The sequence below is a fragment of the Lathyrus oleraceus genome, chromosome 4 (assembly GCF_024323335.1).
Source record: "Lathyrus oleraceus cultivar Zhongwan6 chromosome 4, CAAS_Psat_ZW6_1.0, whole genome shotgun sequence".
NCBI lineage: Eukaryota > Viridiplantae > Streptophyta > Magnoliopsida > Fabales > Fabaceae > Lathyrus > Lathyrus oleraceus.
The window spans coordinates 394,566,969-394,574,958 of record NC_066582.1 but is presented as its reverse complement, the minus strand read 5'-3'; positions in this window follow the sequence as shown (position 1 = coordinate 394,574,958).

The window sequence follows — 7,990 nt, the reverse complement described above, 5'->3', positions numbered from 1 at the left end:
CACTCACTATGCAATCAAGTTAATTAATTAATTCAATTATATCTCATATCAACTAAATGATTAATTACCACACTAATTAAATTAATTAATCCATTATTATACTACCTCACAACCGCTTAATACTTAACACTCCAAATAATTAAATTAAAAATATAATAATAATAGTATAATAATTAAATACTAAAAAAAATGGGCTGTTACAAGCATGCCTTCACATCACTCACACGCTTTCTAGGAAACTTATCAGAAGTTTTCCCATCCAAATACTACTCGAAGTCAAGCATGTTTAATGATAAATTATTATTTGTTAGGCTACTAAAAAGAAGAAGCATCTTTTTTAGTATAGGTAGTATCCATCAATTCTTATAAGCCTTCTTTCAACCATACGGTCCCATACATGCATAACCTCCGGATCCTGACTAACACTATGCAGATCTTGAAGGTACTAACTAATTAGGTGTATAACATTGGACGCTTCAGAGTAATCTGGAAAGTGTATATCTAGTCCATGATAAACTTCACGCAGTTGACTTTCTTTTGTGTAAGAAGAAGCCACATTAGTTAAAGGTCCAATTTGTCAACCTTCGACCAATTCCTAGGTTTTTGTATAGGATTTTCACCATAAACTAATGCAATATACGTATTTCACACTTCATCTGAAAGATTTGGAAATTTGCAGTGTCAAGATAATCCATGTGTACAAATCTAGAAATTATCTTAACAAATTCAGTGTGGTTGAAGCCAGGAGCATAAAAAATACATACTTTTATTCCCTTATTCTATAAACCAAATAGATTCTTGAAGTCTTCAAAGTGACACTTAATGAGCTTACCATGGAATTGACATTCAATTCTAACTTGAGTTATTTCGTATTATAATATAAGGCTTTCACATGATGAGTATTGTACTTCTTGTGGTACCTAATGAATATTCAACAGATTGTGGTTCTAAAATGGTTGGAGAAACTCAATACTGATGTCATACTTATCAACTTTGTCTACATAGGATTTGACTTCAGTGGGTTTGTTTAGAAAATGTTCAACATATGCTTTGAAATAATGGTCAGCAATTAGTTGCATTGTGGCTTCCACCGACCAGACAATGAAGCAATGGTCCACCAGAGGTGCCCGTTGCAAGATGTCTCGAGTCCTATTCTCCAGAAGACTTGTCGATATCCATATCCAATAGGAGCTCCCGACTTCTGTTTGTGAATGGGATGAACAAGTTAAAGTATATCATCCCCAACCTTCCGAGCCAACCAAGCATCCCAAATGCACTAAAGAAGATCTGAGTCCAAAGATGTCAGACCAATCTGACATCGAGAAGCAGAGCCAGGCGCATCCATCATAGACCAGACATCTCTTGAGCCAAGGCCCCAATCCTCCAGATTAGCTGACCATCAAGCCATACAGACAACACATCCGACAGCGAGCGATCAAAATAAACTTGCGATTGAACGCAAGGTTTAATTAATGTATTTGTAAATTATTGGTATCAAATGAAATATATATATATATATATATTCTGTTATATTCTTGCTATTCTTCTTTATACATTATCCTTTCTTCAGGGAACTAACACACAAATGCACGTAACAACAAACCGAGATACAACCAATGCAGTTGATACCCGACTCCGGATTCCAGAGGAGTTATCGGAGACTCTTCATACATCCTACCAGAGCAATCAAATTCCCTCAGTTCATTGCCCATAAAAAGATTCTAGGGGTGATGTTGGAGACGCTTTGTCCGTCCGACCAAAGCAATCAAATATGTTCAGCGTCGAGCACGCCTTCCAAGTCCAGAGGTGCTATCAGAGACATTTTGTACATCTGAATACAACAATCGATTCCTCAGAGTTCTATTGCACGCCTTTAGAATCCATGGGAGATGTCAGAGACACTTTGTAGATCCAGGGATGCTATCAGAGACGCTCTGCACGTCCGAATACAACATACAAATACCCATTGTCAAAGACCTACACGCAATCCTGCATAGTTGGCGCACCCCCTTTGAATATAACCAATCCAAGGGGCGTGAGTGGTGGATTCTAGATACATCCACCTTGAATCGAGCTAGCACCTCGAGGAGAGGGATGGGGATCCTCTACAATTGGATGGGGAATGATCCTCTATGATGCAGAGCACCGTTCAAAAAATATAGTCGCTTCTATCCAGTTTCATGTCCCTCGTCTGTAAGTACCCACACACCCATCAGGTAATGGATATTTTAAGATTAAGTGGCGGTTTGACATTACCTCCTTAAGTAGGATGGGTGTGGGCCTTCCTAGGATGATGTTGTAAAGGGATGTGGCATCTAGTGCGAGATATTTTACCTCTATGGTCCTGACATTCAGCCTTGAACCAAATGTTATTTCTAAGGAAATTCTAGCCTTAAACTACACTTATTCGCCTGCAAAACCAATTAGGGACCCTTGAAAATATCCAATGTTGTATGGATCCATTTGGAGCCCCTAGAAGGTGCTCTAGAACATAATGTACGTAGAGCTCCCAGGGTCGATTAACATCATTCACATCATAGTTGGTATGTTGAATCGTGATTACCATGGGATAATTGTTAGATGGGAGTATGCCAATAATGGTCTCTTTAATTAAAAGTGATTCTACGCTCCCAATCTCCGGGAGGAGCTAGACTTCCCCCCGATGAAACCTCTAGTGATGGTGTTGGTGGTCTTCTTGGAACTTTGCTCCAACATCGTCATGAGAATATGGTGAAAGAAACTGTGAGTAGATGATGTGTGTGGCCCATGTTAGTTTTATCAATGCCTCATGGTGAGTGCCAATTGTACTCGCTAAAATTATAAATGCTCGACAACTATCCCATCTCAAAAAATATGATCCCTCGCGATGTTCGTAGAAAAAATGATTTGAACAAAGTCACAATCGAACTTTATTTATTCCAATGAAGGAATAAGAAAATATCAATAAAACCTTTTTTAAATAGAATAATGGTCGTCGCAACCATATTAGGGTTCAGGGATCGATTACACAAGGGGAAGGTATTAGCACCCCTCACGTCCATTGTATTCAACGGGAACCTTTTAGTTAAACTTTGCGATTGAATGCTAGCTTATATTAATTTATTTCTTAGAGTGAATAAAATATTGAAAAGAAAAATGAAAGAAAACCTGTTAGGGACCAATTATCACTACTTTTCATATATTATTATTGGTCCCTTTTACCATTTTCTTATCGAATTTACACACTTTTATTCTCATAATTTAGTAAATATGCAATTAAGTTTATTTTAATTATGTTTTGAGTAGATATTTCACTTATTTGTTAGTTTTGTAGAAATTGTGGACAAGAGAGCATTGGATTGCATGAGCAAAATTTGGAAGGAGCTTGATGGGCATTTTGGAAGCACACTTGAAGAATAAAGTTTGGAAGAAAAAGTGTTGAGGAAGCTTGCAAGGCAAAGAAGCTGCATTTCCTTCAGTTCGCGCCGCGACCCATGTTGGCGCCGCCAACCCTGCGAAGTCAGCAAGCTTTTTAATTAGTTTGGGCCACTTGTTATGTTTTGAGCCCAACTTAAGTGTGACATTTTTAGAACCTTTTGAGACCACTTTTCTGCATTATACCAATATGAGATCATTAGAGAAACATGGACTTTAAAACCACACATTGGGAGAAAAAGAGGGATTATCACAAGTTTTGTAATAGCACTCTAGAGTCCATTTTGGAAGGCATTCCATTTTTTGCTGTCAAATATGGTGATGAGGAGCTAAACCCCACTTTGGCAAGATTGGAGATAGTAGCTATCCCTTATTGATTATGTATTCCTATTAACTCTTGTATGTGACAATTGATTATTGATGTATGGATTGTGTCGCATTACGCGAAAAACCGGCGGGAAAACAAGAACAACAGAGCCGCCACCGTGCGTTATTTATCCCAAAAGAGGGAAAGGAAACGCTCAGAGTAAACCTGGAAAAAGCATGGTCTCGCGACCAGAGAGAATGGGATCGGGAGTCGGTTATGCGAAGGGAAGGTATTAGCACCCCTACGCATCCGTCGTACTCGACGGGATCCACGCACAATAGGAAGAAAAATGGTTGCTAAAACACTGCTCACACACACACACACTGGCTGGAAGAGACACAAGAAAACAAACAAGACTGACTCGGCAGGATACCGCATCCTGGGCCTACTTAGTCTATAAGGCATAGACATCAGAGTCAAAGTAGTTCGGACTGGGGAAACGACACATGCTCGCTAGGATGTCGCATCCTATGCATACGTATCTCCTTTGGACGAAGGAGAATCAGAGCATTCGTAGCTCGGCTAACACGCACCAAACAAACACAGGCAAAGGCAAACGTGGAGCCTGACTGCCAATTACTGGACTTACATCAGCATCCGAACCAAAACACACACAAGAAGGCAAACATGGAGCCTGAATGCTAATCACTGGACTTACATCAGCATCCGGACCAAACAAACTCACACTAGAACCCGAACGCCACTCGATGGACTTACATCAGCTTCCAAGCACACAACAACACAAAACAAAGACACAGGCGCCCGGAGAGATCTGCTCATCTCCTGCCTACGTACCTCATCTGGTATGAGGATCAGGGCGACGTAGTTCCCCTACGGAGGGACACAGGACTAGCCTAACCAGATAACAGAGGGAGACACAACTAGGGAGACTAGCTCGGGCCTAGATGTTATCATGCAAGATTGTCCCTAAGTCAAGGTTTCTAGCTAACTTGCACAGGAAGCAAGCCTATCCTATTCAACACAAACAAACAGCAAATCAAGCATTCACAAGTAGCACACACTATATGCACACAAATGGGCTCAATCAAAGGGTAAGACCGCAAGAGCAAGTCATTTGTACAGGGGTGGTGTTAGCTCTTAACCTTGCCATTGAGGGGCTAAGGTGAAGCTGATGAAAGGAGAGTGAAGATAAGACTTCACAGCTCTTATCCCTGGTCAGGGAGAGCTTCAGACAAAGGAGCGTGGGTTCAGAATGTGGGAACCCTTCTACACTCAAGACTCTGACACAACTGTACATTGTACAAGATCTTGGGTTTGTGTACCAATGCATCAACACAGTGGCGTGAGCAGAGGGACGACTCAACAGAATAGCGGGAGATAGATTGCATATCTCTTATATCCGCCCATTGCCTCATAGAGGTCTTTTACCTGCTTGGGGACAAAAGTAAACAAGCACAAACATCGCCTCTTAAGGAGGACTTCAGACAGGTGCCTGGCCAAGTAACAGGCCAGGTCTTCCAGACTACATGGAGACAAGAATGTTATACCTCAGTGCAAATTGCTTATCAAGCAAAGCAAAGCAATATTAGCAACTAATGTACCTGAAATCAATCAAATATCATCAGTATACCAATCACAGAATTAAACAGCAAATGGTTCACAATTAGCTATACACAGACAAACACAATCCAATGCACCAAAGTGCAAGTCAACTCAAAGGAGCCAAGCATCCTACAACATAAACCAAGTTAGTTTACAATATCAAATGAGACAACTCAATCAAATGTGAATCCACCTCCTTAAGTATTTTGCTTCTTAACCTGAAAATCACATTCAAACATGAGATACAAGACCACTAGGACAAGCCTAGGGTCAAAAGGAAGTGAAAAAGTCAAAACAGCAAGTGAAACATGACCAAAATCAAGATAAATCAAATACAAAGAGAATCCAATTAGTCTCACATCAAAACTATGCACCAAATTCATTTCATGCACAATTTAAGTCAAACTAGGCAAGTATGAACCACATATGAGCAAACAGAATGATCACACTCAAACAAATACCTAAACAGCTCAATAAATTCCACAAAAATTCCAGCCTAAACAAGACACATTCAATGAGCTACATATCAATTTTCATGCCATTTGGACAAAAGGAAGTAGATCAATGAAAATCATAAAGTCAGCAGAAATCCAAATAAACCAACACATGGTTGCAAAATGAGCATCAACTTCAATCAAATGCAAAACAGTGAGAACAACTAGGAAATGAATTGGACCAAAGCCAAATTGAACTCAAACATGTTATGAATCACTCCATCAAATTTCACATTCATATGATATGGTATGAGCATTTCACAAGACATGGAAGTCAATCACTCAAACAAAACCCTAAAATGTCTAAACAGCAAGCAAAAATCCCAATCAAATAGGAAATGGCTCAACAATTCCTACAAAACATCATGGCAAAACTAGACATACAGAGGAGATCACATGCAAAATTTGAGGTCAATTGGCAAAGCAGAGGCATATCAAATAAAATCATGAAGTTGACCTAACCTAGTGTGACACACATTGTCACACTCAACTTGCACACATCATAACTTGCAAACCATAAATCCAAAATTCACAAACTACACATCAAAATCACCAGCAATGAGTCAAGAACAAGCATGTGAAATTTCATTCAATTTGTATAATGCATGATCATTTCATGTTAAAAATGGTAAAACATGCACAAAATATACACATGAACAAGATCAATAGGCAAAGTCAAAAATCCACCAAGCACAACTTGAGTTACTATGCCTATAAAAAACTAGATTAAATTTGGAATCTAACAAAAAAAGTCCCATGCAATTTGGATTAGGGATGAATTAGTTTGGATTTTTTGAAGTTTATTATGAAAATGAAATATTTATTTAACATGAAAAATGAATTAATTGAGCTGAATGGCAAAATTGTAATTATCACACGCCAGGCCAAAACGCGGTCGTTTCATTAAACGGCCCGGCACGCTGTGATTGGCCAGAAGCGGCGCCAAACACGAAATTCAAATGGAAACGGAGCCAGGCAGATCAAACAGTTTCTGGCATCGTCTTCTTGAGTGTTCTTCGACATCACAATTCCAGAAATCACGATGAACCAAATCTCGACCAAAATCAACAAAACGTACATGGATAGAACCGTCTAAGCGCGTACATTAACAATATCCACATGAAATCCTCCAATCCCTACTGTACAGAACGGATCGATCCAAAATAGGTTTTACATCATAAGTTTCAATTCACGATTTCTCTCTCAAATCTTGATGATTCTTAGTTCTACAAATTGCTACGCACTCTACAAGCTACGCTCTACAATAACCACATCATGATTTCAGCAATGGCGAGAATCGATCTCTAACCTTAGTGAAGTGCAGCTGCGGAACTTGCGTGTGTTTGGCTCCAATTCACTAAAACAGATGGAGGATATTGATCAGGAAGATGATTGAAGCAAGCGATTCAGCTCCAGGTTGCACCAGATCCAAGAATTCTCCAACTGTTATGCATTTGAGTAAGCTTGGACAGTTGTGGTTTTGATGGATTTGAGCTCCGATTGATTCAAACAGTCCTTTAACAATACCTGCAGATGAAGATTTAACCACCAAAAGCCACGAATATTGATGGATTATTGATGAAAAATGAAAAAAAGTGAGTATGCCATGTGTGAAAAAGTTGAGAGAATGCTTGAGATTTTTTGATTTGATCTGAAAATTTTGATTAGGATCATTGAAAACAGTTACAATTAACAATATATACCAATGCCTTAATCCAAAAATTAATCATGATTAGCAAAATTAGAATGATTAGCACAAAGTGCATTTTCATGTGTTAGGTCCAATATGCTCTTTTCCAAACCAGTCCACATATCAGCTCAAAACCAGTTCTCACAAGTCAAAAATATCATTTGGAATGTGTTAGAAGAGGTCTCATGTGCAAATTCAATGTATTTCTCAAAATCACCATGTCATGCTAAAAAATGCAAATGTGTTCACTTAAAAAATGGCATTTTGCCATGAGAGTTTTTGATGAAATTTGATTATGCACCATGAAAGATCATATGAAATATGGTTTGCTCAAAGAAAAATCAACCAAATTGGCCATTCCATGTGAAAGTTATGCCACTTTGAATTTGGGCATTTTCTGAAAATGAATGGACCATATCTTGCCAACCACACATGGGAATTTCAAGTTCTTGGACTTTTTGG